Below are 19,080 nucleotides of genomic sequence, written 5' to 3'. Positions count from 1 at the left end.
TTTTACTGTTACACTGACAAAAAATATTTTTAAAAAATTAAATTGCATTCAAAGGTTAAAGCTCAATGATATGAGGCCTGAGGTATTAGAAAAAAAATCCTGCAAAGGGCTTTAACATAGAGATACATACATATGTGCATATGTCTAAATTGCAGCGGATGAGCTAGAAATTTGACCTTTTTCCTATCTTTAACATTAAGTGGACTAGTAGCCTTTTCCCTTTGGACTAGTAGCTTTTAACCCCTGACTAGTAAACCCTTGACTAGTAAACCATTATGATATTTTTCCACCCCTGTATATGTATATGTATGAGTCCTGATGAGGCCCTGAGTTTCACAGTGCATGACCGGGTGAAAAATGCGTCGACTGCAGGCTGCTATTTTGAATCTCTGACCTGTCTATAACCGCTGTGTGTGGTGTGCAAACGACATGGATATTTGGTGTTCTCTACCATGTTTTGAAGCCTGTGTGAGCTTGACTGAAAGGAGGTATGCCTGCTACCTACTATGGAGCATGAATCACAAAGTTTCCGAAATACTTTACGAAGTAAAGTTGAAAGGTGGAAAGCATTCAGATTACACAGTTTATGTTTGAATAGCAGGACTCTGGTTCATAACATCTTTCCACTACTTGGAAGCTACCATTTAGCCAAGAGGCTCTGGATCCTCTAGCGGGAGTAAGCATAAGTGGTGGTCCTTTTTTCTATACAGCAATCCGGCTCAAGGATATGTTTGTTTGTATTCAAGAAAGATTTTCCTACACTTTATAATAATCTCTCTGTGTTTGACACACTTATCCATCAATAACAGATGTGGTGTGCAAGTTTGAAGTGTGTTTAAGTAAAGCCTGCACATAAGACTGTGTTTACAAGGTTTGAAGTTTTCAACACATGCAATAGAGGACATTCTTACCTTGGATCGTGTGTGTTTAAATACCCTTTCATGCATTTAGGGTTAATGTATAGAGCTAATCTAACCATGATTATTCTAGTCTTTTATGTATATTGTATATACTAGCATGTGTATACTGTAGAATAATATGCTCATTATTATTTAGCAGCTTTTTTACTTCAAGGGATCCCTTGTTAATGTGTAGCGATATTTTGAACTACTTTCCTGTTGGCAACATTTTTCCTAAGCAACAATAAATTGATTGCTGTTTTCACTGCAAAATTAGTGGCTCTGGCGATTTTTCTTTAAGTGTGTTCTCTTCTTTATATGGGTATATACTGGAAATAGCAAAATTCTTTTTTGCAAAGCTATTTAGAGTGCTGAAACCCCTCACATTTTGATCAGGAACCAGACGGATCAGAGAATCTTTCTAATATATTTGCATTATTTATTTTTTTGAGGGACTGCACCAAAACCCTGGATAATGGTATTTGGCACAATTGCCTAACCTTAGGGTTTATACCATAATCATATTAAATATATGCTGCTAGCCAAAGATTGTCTTTGAGCTTGTTAATCTGGCATAATTTATCTCCCACTAAATTTGTATTTTGTTTAAATATTTATATATATATATATGTAAGTGTTTATAAGTGTATTTATGCATTTAAATACATATATACACATGTAAATACATAAATACATATGTATTAATTTATAAACATAGATATATAAGTTCATTGGACCCCTTTGCAGTCAAGGAGCTGACAACATGAAAAATCTTATTTATGCAATATTCATATTTAATGCAGTGTTTAACTGTGTTTGTACAGAAAATATTTCACATTTCAAAGTTCTTCACATAGGGGAATATGTTCTAAGTATTCTTAAAGGGATAGTCTACACCTTAGTTATCTTAAAGTAGAACCTTAGATTAAGCTGCAAATAGCCTCCTGCACCTTTTCTATATAATGCAGCAGGAATGGTAAAAAAAAGTTATTTTAAAATGAATTTTGTTTCTGGCCACTTTGAAATGGCTTTCAAGCTCCACCCACTGATGAGTCATCATGATCTGAGCTGCATCTATGCACCCTGCTGAATAGCATTGCCAGTCTGTTGAATTCAACTAGTGAGCCTTTTGTGATTGGAAGCGATATGCAGCCCAGATTGGGATGTTATCAGCAGACGGAACTTAGCAGCCATTTCAAAGTGTCCAGAAACAATATTAATTCTAAAATAACTTTTTTACCGTTCCTGCTGCATGATATAGAAAGGGTACAGGAGGCTGTTTGCAGCTCCGCAAAAGCCGGTGACGCCAAATTTTGCGCTGGTTTGGTATCCTATATACGGCGTAACATAGAAGTTATGCTTGTATATTTCACCCTTCGGCCATAGTTTTTTGGCCCATGGAGTGATATACCAAACCCGCGCAGTTTGGTATCCAATATACAGCGTAAGGACTTACGTGGCAAAAATTGAGAAATCTTACTCCATTTTCACCTCGCCACAAAATGCAGGCGTAGTAAGCCTTACGCTGAGTATTGGAGCCCTGTAACTCCCTAAACTGCCCGTAAAATAAAACCTAACACCTAACGCATGCACAATGTCTATCTACCTGTCAACCGCAATCCCCCACCGCAATCCCTAATAAAGTGTTTAACCCCTAAACCACCGCTCCCGGACCCCGCCGCCACCTATATTATATGTATTACCCCCTAATCTGACCCCCTACACCGCCGCCACCTATATTAACTATATTAACCCCTAATCTGAGCCCCCTACACCGCCACCACCTATATTATATGTATTACCCCCTAATATGATCCCCCTACACCGCCGCCACCTATTTTAAATATATTAACCCCTAATATGATCCCCCTACACCACCGCCACCTATTTTAAATATACTAACCCCTAATATGATCCCCCTACACCGCCGCCACCTATTTTAAATATATTAACCCCTAATATGATCCCCCCTACACCGCCGCCACCTATTTTAAATATACTAACCCCTAATATGATCCCCCTACACCGCCACCACCTATTTTAAATATATTAACCCCTTAACCTAAGTCTAACCCTAACACCCCCTAACTTAATTATTATTAAAATAAATCTAAATAATATTAATATTATTAACTAAATTATTCCTATTTAAAACTAAATACTTACCTATAAAATAAACCCTACGATAGCTACAATATAATTAATAATTACATTGTAGCTATTTTAGGGTTTATATTTATTTTACAGGTAACTTTGTATTTATTTTAACTAGGTACAATAGCTATTAAATAGTTAATAACTATTTAATAGCTACCTAGTTAAAATAATTACAAAATTACCTGTAAAATAAATCCTAACCTAAGTTACCATTACACCTAACACTACACTATCAATAAATTAATTAAATAAACTACAATTATCTCAACTAAAATACAATTAAATACACTAAACTATATTACAAAAAACAAACACTAAATAACAAAAAATAAAAAAAGATTACAAGAATTTTAAGCTAATTACACCTAATCTAAGCCCCCTAATAAAATAAATAAGCCCCCCAAAATAATAAAATTTCCCTACCCTAAACTAAATTACAAAAGTAATCAGCTCTATTACCAGCCCATAAAAGGGCCTTTTGTGGGGCATTGCCCCAAAGTAATCAGCTCTTTTACCTGTAAAAAAAGAACAACCCCCCCATTACAACCCACCACCCACACACCCCTACTCTAAAACCCACTCGATCCCCCCTTAAAAAAACCTAAGTCTAACACCAAAGTGCTCCTTACCTGTCCTGAAGACCGGCGGTGAAGTCTTCTTCCAAGCGGCGACATCTTCTTCTTCCAGGGACCAGCCGGCACGGAGCGGAAGAGTTGAAGACCGATGACCGCGGAGCTGAAGACCGTCCACTCTGGAACTGAAGACCGGCGATGCTGGAACTGAAGATCGGCGACGCTGGAACTGAAGACTGCGGAGCCATGGAGCGTGGAGGATCTTCTTCATACGAACTCCACTGTACACTGAATAGGAATTCAAGGTACGCGATTAAAAATGGCGTCCCTTGAATTCCAATTGGCTGATTTGAGCCTTCAAATTCAAATCAGCCAATCGGATGAGAGCTACTGTAATTCTATTGTCTGATTTGAATAGCCAATAGAATAAGAGCTACTGTAATTATATTGGCTGATTAGAATAGCCAATAGAATGTGTGTAGGGGAATCAGATTATGGGATAATATATTTAATATAGGTGGCGGCGGAGTAGGGGGATCAGATTAGGGGGTAATATATTTAATATAGGTGGCGGCGGTGTAGGGGGCTCAGATTAGTGGGTAATACATATAATATAGGTGGTGGCGGGGTCTGAGAGCGGCGGTTTAGGGGTTAATACATTTATTGTTAGGAGTGAGAGGGGGGATTGCGGATAGAGGGGTATACGTGTCGGGCTATTTTTGGGAGGCGTGTTAGACAGTTACGGGATATTTTATACTTTAGTTCGGTTTTTTAGGTGGCGGCAGTTTCTAAAGTGCCGTAAGTCACTGGCGACTCCAGAAATTTGTACTTACGCTTATTTCTGGACATCGCTAGTTTATCAGACTTATGGCACTTAGGCAACTGCCAGTGCCGTATATGTGATAGCTCGATGTGCAAGGTCAAACTACGGGCGGCGCAGGTTTCCAAGCTTGCGCCGAAACCTGCGCCGTATATTGGATCGCGCCCCAGATCTGTTTATACAAAGGGGAAAGCATATCATAATTTTAATAAAAAAAACTGGTGAATATATCACTTATATATCATTTAACCTCTTTTTGAAATTGTTCATAATAACTAAACTGCCACCTTGTATAATTTTCTTCTATAAAATATGTCATGTTTCTCTACTGCAGTGTTTCTCAAACACGGTCCTAAAAGTACCCCCAATAGGCCAGATTTTCATTATAGCTGAACTAGAGCACAGATGAAATAATCAGCTGATGGGTGAGAGCAAATTAGTAACCATGGTTACTGATCAGCTGATTATTTCACCGGTGAAAACCTGGCCTGTTGTGTTGCAATCTTGTACTACCCCCATTTTACTTTCAGATGAGGATATGGTCAGTAATTGGATCATTCTCATATATACCTGTTTTACATTTGTTCACCAGTTATATCCACATCAGGTGTGGCACAGGAACTTAATTTAATTTATATCATCAGTTTGCTGGGATTAAACATACATGTACAAAGTAAAAGAAAAAAAGAGTAAAATAAAATATATAAAAGAATTTGCTCAACAATAAAATTCTCTAATAGAAATGTGTTTTTACATTTGAATGTCCCTTTAATTAATAAAAAAAGATAAATTAAAAATACAAAAAATATACATAAAAGGTTAATTGTAATATAAAATATAAATAAAAAGAGACACTCTTGAAATATTAATTTACACCTAGATTATGAGTTTTGCATTTGTGTTTTAATGCTGAAAAAATTATAATTTCAGCGTTAAAACAGCAACGCAGCCATTACGAGTCTTGTCAGTATAGCTATACCGCAAGCCTTTTAGCCTGTAACGCAACGTCAGTCCTGCACTCAAAAAACTAAAATTATGTTTTTTCATGGGATTCCCATAGCGCTGCAATTACGAGTTTTGCGGTGAGGCTAAAAAGCTTTGTTACACCCTATACCGACACAATCCGTTTCGCAATCTGAGAGCAGTAGTTATGAGTTTTACGCAACAAAACTGTTACATAAAACTCATAAATAAACTGTTACAAAGTACACTAACACCCATAAACTACCTATTAACCCCTAAACTGAGGCCCTCCCGCATTGCAAATACTATATTAAACTTATCAACCCCTAATGTGCCGCTCTCGGCATCGCCGGCACAAATAAAATTTATAAACCCCTATTCTTCTGCTCCCTGTCATTGTCGCCACTATACTAAAGTTATTAACCCCTATTCCCCCGCACCTCAACATTGCCCACACTATAATAAATATATTAACCCCTATTCCACCACTCTCCGACATAGCTGCCACTAAATAAAGTTATTAACCTAAACCTATGGCCTCCCACATCACTACCACTAAATAAACCTATTAACCCCTAAACTGCCAGTCCCCCACATCATCAAAAAATAAATTAAACCCCTAAACAACCCCCTAACTTTAAATTAAAATTACAAGATTCCTATCTTAAAACAAATAAAAACTTACCTGGGAAATTAAAAGTTTAAACTATAAATTAAACTAACATAACTATTAGACTAATATTACTCATTAAAAAAAACTAACACTACAAAAAAAAAAAATCTACAGTTACAAAAAACTAAAAATACTAAATTACAAAAAAATAAAAAAATTCTAAATTACAAAAAATAACAAATGAAATTATCCAAAATAAAAACAATTTACACCTAATCTAATAGCCCTATCAAAATAAAAAAGCCCCCAACATAAACAACTTAGCCTACAATAAACTACCAATAGCTCTTTAAAGGGCCTTTTGTAGGGCATTGCCCTAAAGAAATCAGCTCTTTTCCCTGTAAAAAAAAATGCAAAGACCCCCCAACAGTAAAACCCACCACCCAATCAACCCCCCAAAATAAAAAACCTAACTCTAAAAAAAAACTAATCTACCTATTGCCCTGAAAAGGGCATTTGTATGGACATTGCCCTTAAAAGGGCATTCAGCTCTTTTTCTTGCCCTTAAAAGGGCATTCAAATCTTTTAAGACAAGCCCAAACCCAAATCTAAAAAAAAACACACAAAAAACCTAACACTAACCCCTCTTTAGGTACTTACAGTTGCTGAAGTCCGGCTTGGGCAATCTTCATCCCATCGGCTCCATCTTCATCCAGTCCCAGCGGCTCTGTCTTCATCCAGGTGGCTCCATCTTCATCCAGGTGGCTCCATCTTCATCCATCGTGGGACCGGCATCTTCTTTATCCCTGTGGAGGTGGAGCGGTCAATGCACGGAGGTGGAGGTCCAGGTGAAGGTCCAAGGTGGAGGTCCAGGTGGAGGTCCAAGGCGGAGGTCCATCGATCCGACGTGGAGGTCCTCTCATGCGATTGTCCGCTGAACACTGAGGATTAAAATGCAGGGTACCCCGTATATATATGTATACTGGGGGGAACCATTGCATTCCTATTGGCTGAAACATTTGAATCAGCCAATAGGAATGAGAGCTAAACCCTTGGTAGTTTATTATAGATTAGGGTTTTTTATTTTGGGGTGTTTTATTTTTAAACAGGGTATTAGAATAGGAATAATTATTATTGTTTTGGATAATTTTCGCCTATATTACGAGTTTTGCATTAGAAGCTGTGCGGTGCTAACGAGCAGTTTATGCTCACCGCTCACTTACTGCAATCAGCCAACAGGATTGAACTGGCATTCTATTAGCTGATTGGAAAAGCCAATAGAATGACAGCTAAATCCTATTGGCTGATTGGATCAGCCAATAGGATTGAACTTCAATCCTATTGGCTGTTTGCATCAGCCAATAGGATTTCTTCTACCTTAATTCCGATTGTCTGATAGAATTCTATCAGCCAATCAGAATTGAAGGGATGTCATCTTGGATGATGTCATTTAAAGGAACCTTCATTCTGTGTTTAGTCATTGTTTGAAGAGGATGCTCCATGTCGGATGTCTTGAAGATGGACCCGCTCTGCGCCGGATGGATGAAGATAGAAGATGACGTCTGGATGAGGACTTCTGCCCGTCTGGAGGACCACTTCACCCGGATTGGATGAAGACTTCTCCTGGCTTCGTTAAGGACTTTGACCAGGTTGGGTGAAGACGTCTTCCTGTAAGGTGATCTTCAGGGGGTTAGTGTTGGTTTTTTTTAAGGGGGGATTGGGTGGGTTTTAGAGTAGGGTTGCTTGTGTGGGTGGTGGGTTTAAATGTTGGGGGGGAATTGTAATTCAGGTAAAAGAGCTGATTACTTTGGGACAATGCCCCGCAAAAGACCCTTTTAAGGGCTATTTGTAATTTAGTGTAGTTATTTTGATTAGATTAGGTGTAATTAGTTTAAAAATCTTGTAATTTCTTTATTATTTTCTGTAAGTTAGTGTTTGTTTGTTTTTGTACTTTAGATAATTTTATTTAATTGTAATTAATTGTATTTAATTTAGGTAATTCATTTAATTGTAGTGTAGTGTTAGTGTAGTGTTAGGAATAATTGTAACTAGGTAGTTATTAAATAGTTAATAACTATTTAATAACTATTGTACCTAGTTAAAATAAATACAAAGTTGCCTGTAAAATTAAAATAAGCCCTAAGATAGATACAAAAGATAGATACAAATGTAGCTATCTTAGGGTTTATTTTATTGGTATGTATTTAGTTTTAAATAGGAATAATTTAGTTAATTGTAGTAATTTTCTTTAGATTTATTTAAATTATATTTAAGCTAGGGGGTGTTAGGGTTAGACTTAGGTTTAGGGGTTAATAACTTTATTATAGTGGCAGCGACGTTGGGGGCGGCAGATTAGGGGTTAATAAATGTAAGTAGGTGGTGGCGATGTTAGGGCCGGCAGATTATTGGTTAATAATATTTAACTAATGTTTGCGATGCGGGAGTGCGGCGGTTTAGGGGTTAATATATTTATTATAGTGGCGGCGATGTCCGGTTCGGCAGATTAGGGGTTAAAAAATGTATTTTAGTGTTTGCGATGTGGGGGGGCCTCGGTTTAGGGGTTAATAGGTAGTTTATGGGTGTTAGTGTACTTTTTAGCACTTTAGTTAAGAGTTTTATGCTACAGCGTTGTAGTGTAAAGCTCTTAACTACTGACTTTAAAATGCGGTACCAGGCTTGACAGGAGAGGGTCTACAGCTCACTTTTTGTCAGACTCGTAATACCGGTGCTATGCAAGTCCCATTGAAAATATAGGATATGCAATTGACGTAAGTGGATTTGCGGTATTTCCGAGTCTGGCCAAAAAAGTGAGCGGTACACCTGTACCTGCAAGACTCGTAATACCAGCGAACGTTAAAAAACAACGTTAGGACCTCTTAACGCTGCTTTTTAAGGCTAACGCAAGACTCGTAATTTAGGCCTTTGTTTGTTATTTTTTGCAATGGTAGTTTTTTTATTTTTTTTTATTTTAGTGTTTTTTTTTGTAATGTTAGTTTTTTTTTGTAATGTTAGGTTTTAGTGTAAGGCTGCTTAGGTTTACTTTATTTTCACAGGTAAGTTTTTATTTATTTTAACTAGGTATTTAGTAAATAGTTAATAACTATTTACTAACTAGTCTACCTAGTTAAAATAAATACAAACGTACCTGTTAAATAAAAATAAAACCAAAGCTAGCTACAATATAACTATTAATTATATTGTAGCTAGCTTACTGCTAGATTACGAGTTTTGCGTTAGAGGCTATGCGGTGCTAACGACCATTTTTTGCTCACCGCTCACTTACAGACAGAGCTGGTATTACGGGCTTTTCCAAACCCGGCGTTAACCGCAAAAAAGTGATCGTAGAGCAAATGTTTGCTCCACATCTCACCTCAATACCAGAGCTGCTTATGTTAGCGGTGAGCTGGCTGAACGTGCTCGTGCACTATTTCCCCATAGGAATCAATGGGGAAGAGCCGGCTGAAAAAAACCCTAACACCTGCAAAAAAGCAGCGTAAAGCTCCTAATGCAGTCCCATTGATTCCTATGGGGAAACAAAAGTTATGTCTACACCTAACACCCTAACATGAACCTCAAGTCTAAACACCCCTAATCTTACACTTATTAACCCCTAATCTGCATCGCTGACACCTACATTATATTATTAACCCCTAATCTGCCGCTCCGGACACCACTGCCACCTACATTATATTTATTAACCCCTAATCTGCTGCCCACAACATCGCTGACACCTACATACTATTTATTAACCCCGCCACCAATGAAGCCGCCACTATATTAAAGTTATTAAACCCTAAACCTAAGTCTAACCCTAACCCTAACCCCCCACTAACTTAAATATAATTTAAACAAATATAAATAAAATAACTATCATTAACTAAATTATTCCTATTTAAAACTAAATACTTACCTATAAAATAAACCCTAAGCTAGCTACAATATAACTAATAGTTACATTGTATCTAGCTTAGGGTTTATTTTTATTTTACAGGCAAGTTTGTATTTATTTTAACTAGGTACAATAGTTACTAAATAGTTATTAACTATTTAATAACTACCTAGCTAAAATAAAGACAAAAGTACCTGTAAATTAAAACCTAACCTAAGTTACAATTACACCTAACACTACACTATAATTAAATAAATTAACTAAATTAAATAAAATTATCTAAAGTTAAAAAAACCCACCAAATTACAGAAAATAATAAAAAAAAAATTCCAAGATTTTTAAACTAATTACACCTAATCTAATCCCCCTAACAAAATAAAAAAGTCCCCCCAAAATAAAAAAAGCCCTACCCTACACTAAATTACAAATAACCCTTAAAAGGGCCTTTTGCGGGGCATTGCCCCAAAATAATCAGCTCTTTAACCTGTAAAAAAAAAAAAGGGGACATGCCGGAGGGGGATCCATGGCAAAACTCCCATGGAAAATTACATAGTTGTCAGGTATGATGTTGTATCGATCAGGTAGTGTAAGGGTTACGCCCGCTTCACAGTGACAGACCAAACTCCCCATTTAACGCACCGCAAACAACCGCAAACAGTTCATTTGCACAACCGCAAACTCCCCATTTGCACAAGGTTGAATACCAAGCTAGCGATGTCCCGTTCCTTGTCCTCACTGATGTCATTGAAGGTCTCTTCCTCCACCCAGCCACGTACAATACCAGGGGTCCCCGAAAGGTGACAACAAGCCCCCTGGGACGCCTGCTGTGTTTAGTCTTCCACCTCCTCAAAGCCACCTTCCTCCTCTGACTCCTCTTCTTCAGACTCCTCTCTCTGCATTGCCTCTCTCTGCATTATTATAAGGTATGTTTAGTAGTACTATTCCTATCAGTTTAATCCCTGTTACGTCCCCTATGGGACGTGTATATGGCATCGATTTTAGGAACCGGGAGATGGAAAAGATGCTTGGTCGGTCCTCCTACTTCAAATTTGGGGCACTGCACGTGCAATCTAATGTGCCACCAGATAGGAGTGGTGTGTTAAGTAGTTCTATTCTTATCAGTTTAATCCCTGTTACGTCCCCTATCAGGGGACGTGTATATGGCATCGATTTTAGGAACCGGGAGATGGAAAAAGATGCTTGTTCGGTCCTCCTACTTCAAATTTGGGGCACTGCGCATGCAATCTAATGTGCCACCAGATAGGAGTGGTGTGTTAAGTAGTAGTATTCTTATCAGTTTAATCCCTGTTACGTCCCCTATCAGGGGACGTGTATATGGCATCGATTTTAGGAACCGGGAGATGGAAAAAGATGCTTGATCGGTCCTCCTACTTCAAATTTGGGGCACTGCGCTTGCAATCTAATGTGCCACCAAATAGGAGGGGTGTGTTAAGTAGTTCTATTCTTATCAGTTTAATCCCTGTTACGTCCCCTATCAGGGGACGTGTATATGGCATCGATTTTAGGAACCGGGAGATGGAAAAAGATGCTTGGTCGGTCCTCCTCCTTCAAATTTGGGGCACTGCGTGTGCAATCTAATGTGCCACCAGATAGGAGTGGTGTGTTAAGTAGTACTATTCTTATCAGTTTAATCCCTGTTACGTCCCCTATTAGGGGACGTGTATATGGCATCGATTTTAGGAACCGGGAGATGGAAACAGATGCTTGGTCGGGCCTCCTACTTCAAATTTGGGGCACTGCACGTGCAATCTAATGTGCCACCAGATAGGAGTGGTGTGTTAAGTAGTTCTATTCTTATCAGTTTAATCCCTGTTACATCCCCTATCAGTGTTGTTTTTTTTTAAATGTACACTACTGTTACACCAGATATGAGTTGCACTGGTGTGACAATGTGCCCTGGCAGGCAGGCACTGAAACGCACACGTGTGAAGGAAACTGACTGCTATTATTTCACAGTCAAAAAAGTGTTGTTTTTTTTAAATGTACACTACTGTTACAAAAGATATGAGTGGTGGCACTGGTGTGACACTGTGCCCTGGCAGGCAGGCACTGAAACGCACACGTGAGAAGGAAACTGACTGCTATTATTTCACAGTCAAAAAAGTGTTTGTTTTTTTTAAATGTACACTACTGTTACAACAGATATGAGTGGTGGCACTGGTGTGACACTGTGCCCTGGCAGGCACTGAAACGCACACGTGTGAAGGAGACTGACTGCTATTATTTCACAGTCAAAAAAGTGTTGTTTTTTTTTAAATGTACACTACTGTTACACCAGATATGAGTTGCGCTGGTGTGACACTGTGCCCTGGCAGGCAGGCACTGAAACGCACACGTGTGAAGGAAACTGACTGCTGTTATTTCACAGTCAAAAAAGTGTTGTTTTTTTTAAATGTACACTACTGTTACACCAGATATGAGTTGCACTGGTGTGACACTATGCCCTGGCTGGAAGGCACTGAAACACACACATGTGAAGGAAACTGACTGCTATTATTTCACAGTCAAAAAAGTGCTGTTTTTTTTTAATGTACACTGCTGTTACAACAGATATGAGTTGCACTGGGGTGACACTGTGCCCTGGCAGGCAGGCACTGAAACGCACACGTGTGAAGGAAACTGACTGCTATTATTTCACAGTCAAAAAAGTGTGTTTTTTTTAAATGTACACTACTGTTACAACAGATATGAGTGGTGGCACTGGTGTGACACTGTGCCCTGGCAGGCACTGAAACGCACACATGTGAAGGAAACTGACTGTTATTATTTCACAGTCAAAAAAGTGTTGTTTTTTAAATGTACACTACTGTTACACCAGATATGAGTTGCACTGGTGTGACACTGTGCCCTGGCAGGCAGGCACTGAAACGCACACGTGTGAAGGAAACTGACTGCTATTATTTCACAGTCAAAAAAGTGTTGTTTTTTTTAAATGTACACTACTGTTACACCAGATATGAGTTGCACTGGTGTGACACTGTGCCCTGGCAGGCAGGCACTGAAACGCACACGTGTGAAGGAAACTGACTGCTATTATTTCACAGTCAAAAAAGTGTTGTTTTTTAAATGTACACTACTGTTACAACAGATATGAGTGGTGGCACTGGTGTGACACTGTGCCCTGGCAGGCCCTGAAACGCACACGTGTGAAGGAAACTGACTGCTATTATTTCACAGTCAAAAAAGTGGGGTTTTTTTATTTTTTATTTTTATTTTTAAATATTTTTTATTGAGGTTGAAAACATGCTACAACATGCATGTCACATTATAAGAAGTATACCAACATAGGTAAAAAACAAAAGGCAAAATCACAAATGATATACTTTTAGGGATATAGTCATAGCCATTATATCACAGAAAAATTTAACCTTGCATGATAAATACCTCACTTTTTCAAATTTAGTTTTGCTTTAAAACATTTTGCATATATGCATGACTACATATATAACACATAAAATTAAGTGGTCCCCTTGCATCTTGAAACATTCTATAAGTACCTGTAGCTTGTGATATAACATAAATTAATGTAAGGAATACGACATTAACACTTGTAAAATTTAGGGGAAACATTCTATAGCCATGCACAACCAGTTTTACAAAAGAAAAGGTGAAGAGAATCCTTTACATTTACAGGCAAACTCAAATATAAAAGGAAGGACTCTCACATCTTCTAGCTATGTTACACTTTGGAACATTCTATAAATATATTTAACCAGTGTTACAGCAGAAATGATACAATGGAATGTCACATTAGTACTTTCAATATTTAAGGTTGCGGTACATGAGAGAGAGACCGCTTAAAAAACCCCTCCTAACAGGAAGGTACATTATATAGAAATGGGGGGGGGGGTGGTCATTTAGGCATGGTGGATAGTATAGACTAAAAGTTATGGCAATGATAGTAGATATTAATGAGGATAAAGCTCCTTCTGTAAGGAGCCTTAATAAAATATATAATCATTTGATGCCAACTAGAATGGTCTATAATATGAGTGTGTACATCATAATAGGACGGGGGAAACCAATTATAATAGAAGTTTACCATGAAAACGTGACGGGGCAAACCGGGCTTAAGTTTACGAGAGTATATGAAAATGGGAACTGTTTAAGTGGCAGCACGGTAGATATGGAGTGGGTTGGTAAAAATGTACATGTATTTGCCATACCTACTTAGCCGCCACACATAGGACATGGACATTATACCTAGAACTCTGTTATAAGATAGTAGCATCACCACCTATATAGGGTAATTTTTATCACAGTGTAGAACATGGTACAGAGCTCTTCCATGAAGTCATACACTATCGTAACACAGGCGTCACGCTGCCCCGGCTGTAGGCATCAGCACACCCAATTAGAAGCCATATCTTAGTGAAAACGGACATAACTGAATATATAACTTTCTAAATGCAAGTCTTCCATGCAGCACATGAATCAGTCTAAAACAGGGCTTAAAATTACTGGGATTAATCTTATAGTATTATGCAAACAAAATATAAACAAGTCCTATGTAGAAGAACATGAGTATATATACTGTTTAATCTATTTAATAACCTGGGAGTAAACATAGTAATGAAACAAACATCTGGGGAAATATAAGCAGCAAACTTAATGTAAATGTTAGAGTTCAGTATTTTGCCCAATGTCTCTGGGAGCAGAACCTACTGGTGATATGTTTATCCTGCTTCATAGTAGATCAAGTTCACAGCAGAGCCAATAATAAGTCCTTTATGTTTGCAGTACTCGCCATGCTGAAATACAAATGAGACCCTCCAAACAGATTTAGCAAGGAGTAAGCTTATAACCCGTATAAGATCGCCAACACTGGGATCCCACGCTACATTTTTCAAACCTCTGCTTGATCTAGGCAAAGTCAGCGTGTGCGGCTGTTTTCTCTGTGCAGTCTCGCCGACCTGCTCTTCAGCACAATAGCCAGTATTAAATTGAGGCCCGCATGTCAGCATATATACTTGGTTTCTGGTCCGGTCTAGTAGGAGATGTGGCTCAGTATCACCCAGTCTGCCCGATAGGACCATATCAGTATTCAATACTGCTATCTCCAATTTAATTTTGGTCCTCACCTGCCAGGCTCCAATGGTCTCTTTGCCCACTACACATGTTTCATACACTCCGCACTCATCCAACATGGGCGGGTTGACCACAGGCGGTTTCTGGGGCAGCTCCTCAGACGGAATCTCGGCAAGCCCTTTACCACTTATGATGTCTCCATGATTCCAGTCTCTGTGGCGGTAGTGAGAAGCGTCTCCTTGCTGCTGGGAGCTAAAAGGGCAGCATGAAGGCTCGGGAGCTGATGCATCAGCATAGTTGTCCTTATAATAAGTATCCGCACTTTGCAAATTAAGGACGACATGTAGATCAGCCGTTCTTACAAGCCTGTCATCTCCTACTGCTTGATCATTGCAGCACTCACGCAGTATCCTCGATAAACTGGTAAAATGATCTTTTAGAAGCTGCGCCACAGCCGATTCCCAATCATTCAGGGCCTCCATCGCGGCTAAACAGTTGATATCTCTCCAAGCCAGAAACTTCAGCTCAAAAGCTCCCAATGTCTCTAGCAGTATTGTGTAGTAAAGGACCCCCTTATATATTTAAAAGATTATTATTTTAGAAGTAGAGAAACACTATTTATATTATGCTAAAGTCAGGAGCTGTACCCACACACGTCTGATTCCTTTAGCAGTTGGCTCCGCCCCCCAAGTGTTTTTTTTTTAAATGTACACTACTGTTACAACAGATATGAGTGGTGGCACTGGTGTGACACTGTGCCCTAGCAGGCAGGCACTGAAACGCACACGTGTGAAGGAAACTGACTGCTATTATTTCACAGTCAAAAAAGTTTTTGTTTTTTTTAAATGTACACTACTGTTACAACAGATATGAGTGGTGGCACTGGTGTGACACTGTGCCCTGGCAGGCAGGCAGGCAGGCAGGCACTGAAACGCACACGTGTGAAGGAAACTGACTGCTATTATTTCACAGTCAAAAAATGTGTTGTTTTTTTTTAAATGTACACTACTGTTACAACAGATATGAGTGGTGGCACTGGTGTGACACTGTGCCCTGACAGGCAGGCACTGAAACGTACACGTGTGAAGGAAACTGACTGCTATTATTTCACAGTCAAAAAAGTGTTGTTTTTTTTAAATGTACACTACTGTTACAACAGATATGAGTGGTGGCACTGGTGTGACACTGTGCCCTGGCAGGCAGGCACTGAAACGTACACGTGTGAAGGAAACTGACTGCTATTATTTCACAGTCAAAAAAGTGTTGTTTTTTTTAAATGTACACTACTGTTACAACGAATATGAGTGGTGGCACTGGTGTGACACTGTGCCCTGGCAGGCAGGCACTGAAACACACACGTGTGAAGGAAACTGACTGCTATTATTTCACAGTCAAAAAAAGTGTTGTTTTTTTTAAATGTACACTACTGTTACAACAGATATGAGTGGTGGCACTGGGCAAGTGGGCACAGTATACGCTGTGAGCCTGACACACACGCTGGCAGGCAGGCAACTGCAATTAGATTACACAGGAAAAAAAAAAAAAAAGCAGACTGATGTTCTAGCCCTAAAAAGGGCTTTTTGGGGTGCTGTCCTTACAGCAGAGATTAGATGAGTCCTTCAGGACTGTAGTGGACACTGAATACACTAGCCTAGCTATCGATTTTCCTATTAAATCAGCAGCAGCTACACTGTCCCTCCTCTCACTAAGAATGCAGCTTCCCAATGAATCTAAAATGGATGTTGTCCAGGAAAGTGGGAGGGTCTGGGAGGGAGGGTCTGCTGCTGATTGGCTGGAATGTGTCTGCTGACTGTGAGGTACAGGGTCAAAGTTTACTCAATGACGAATAGGGGGCGGATCGAACATCGCATATGTTCGCCGCCGCGGCGAACACGAACAAGCTATGTTCGCCGGGAACTATTCGGCGGCGAACTATTCATGACATCACTACTACTGACTTTAAAATGCGGTACCAGTCTTGACAGGAGAGAGTGTACCGCTCACTTTTTATCACACTCGTAATACTGGCGCTATGCAAGTTCCATTGAAAAAAATAGAATATGCAATTGACGTTAGTGGATTTGCGGTATTTCCGAGTCTGGCCAAAAAAGTGAGCGGTACACCTGTACTTGCAAGACTTGTAATACCAGCGGGGGTTAAAAAGCAGCATTGGGACCAGCCAACGCTGCTTTTTAAGCCTAACGCAAGACTCGTAATCTAGCCGTTAGTTTTTTTTATTTCACAGGTAAGTTTGTTTTTAGATTTAGGTATTATTATTTAGTTAATAATTAGTGCTCGGTTTTTAATAAACCTATCAAAAACAATAGCACTTTAATTCATCTTTAATTTATCAAAATTGACATTTCACTGTTTTCTTCAAAAACTTACCTTATAATCCTGGCAGCGCTCCAGCACTTCCTCCACCTGTCACAAGCAGTCTTCTCGGGTCCAAAATGATTAATCCGGTTCCCTCCAATCACAGCGTTGCATCAGGCCAAGATTCCCCCGGGGGGGAAGCTGTGATTGGAGGAAGCCTGATTCATCATTTCTGCCATCTGAAGAGGCTGCCGACGGCCGGGGGAATCGCTAGAGCTGCTGCAAGGATTAATAGGTAAGTTTTTGAAGTAAACAGTGAAATGTCAGTTTTGATGAATTAAAGTGCCCTTGTTTTTAATAGGTTTATTAAAAACCGGGCGCTAATTCATCAAAATGGACCTTCATTTTAATTTAGGTTGTTGCGATGTGGGGGGCTGGCAGGTTTAGGGGTTAATAGGTTCATTTAGTGGTAGTGATGTGGGAGGCCAGTGGTTTATGGGTTAATAACTTTATTTAGTGGCAGCAATGTTGGGGAACGGAGGAATAGGGGTTAATATCTTTATTATAGTGTGGGCGATGTTGGGGTGCGAGGGAATAGGGGTTAATAACTTATAGTGACAGCGATATCGGGAGACACAGATTAGGGGTTAACAGATTTTTTTCTGTGGCGGCAATATCGGGAGCGACAGATTAGGGGTTAATAACTTTATGTAGGTGTTAGCGATATTGGGGGCAGCGGATTAGGGGTGTGTAGACCTGGGGTTTATGTTAGAGTGTAAACTTTTTGCCTCTGGATAGGATTATTGTGGGTATTCAGTATTTACTGTTTTTTGCAAATATGTAATTGAGGCTTTAGGAAGGTGCTAAAGGGCATAATAACGGCACAGTATACAAACAGAATGTAAGCAAACAGCACATATTTAAACATTTAAATCTACTAGGTGTTATGGCTAGTATAAGGGTGAAAATGATTATATTAAATCTTTCTAGCTTTTAGGGCTTGAGGCTGAGAGAAAGAATATAGAATCAAATTACACCTCCCTTAGTAGGAGAGCTGATTTAAATCCTGGGATTTAGACTATTTCTTTTTAGTATGTAATAAATGTATCAAATAATACAGGTATTTCAATCTAATTAAAACATGTTAGGATCTACTATTTTACTCTGAATATGATACACCTGCGTACTTTCAAATACTAATACACATCTATATAAGGTAAGTGTTTAATTTCTATATTTAACGGTTTCCAAACATTTTTGCTGGCTTACATTGCAATCTTACCATAATACTGTTTCAAAGGTATTTAGAAGTTCGGAAAGGTCAGCTGTGAATCCTCCATCGCGGTTCCTCATGTACAGGGAGTGCAGAATTATTAGGCAAGTTGTATTTTTGAGGATTAATTTTATTATTGAACAACAACCATGTTTTCAATGAACCCAAAAAACTCATTAATATCAAAGCTGAATATTTTTGGAAGTAGTTTTTAGTTTGTTTTTAGTTATATCTATTTTAGGGGGATATCTGTGTGTGCAGGTGACTATTACTGTGCATAATTATTAGGCAACTTAACAAAAAACAAATATATACCCATTTCAATTATTTATTTTTACCAGTGAAACCAATATAGCATCTCAACGTTCACAAATATACATTTCTGACATTCAAAAACAAAACAAAAACAAGTCAGTGACCAATATAGCCACCTTTCTTTGCAAGGACACTCAAAAGCCTGCCATCCATGGATTCTGTCAGTGTTTTGATCTGTTCACCATCAACATTGCGTGCAGCAGCAACCACAGCC

Source organism: Bombina bombina, chromosome 2 (assembly GCF_027579735.1).
Source record: "Bombina bombina isolate aBomBom1 chromosome 2, aBomBom1.pri, whole genome shotgun sequence".
Lineage (NCBI taxonomy): Eukaryota > Metazoa > Chordata > Amphibia > Anura > Bombinatoridae > Bombina > Bombina bombina.
The sequence above is the reverse complement of the archived record's forward strand: the minus strand, read 5'-3'. Positions refer to the sequence as shown.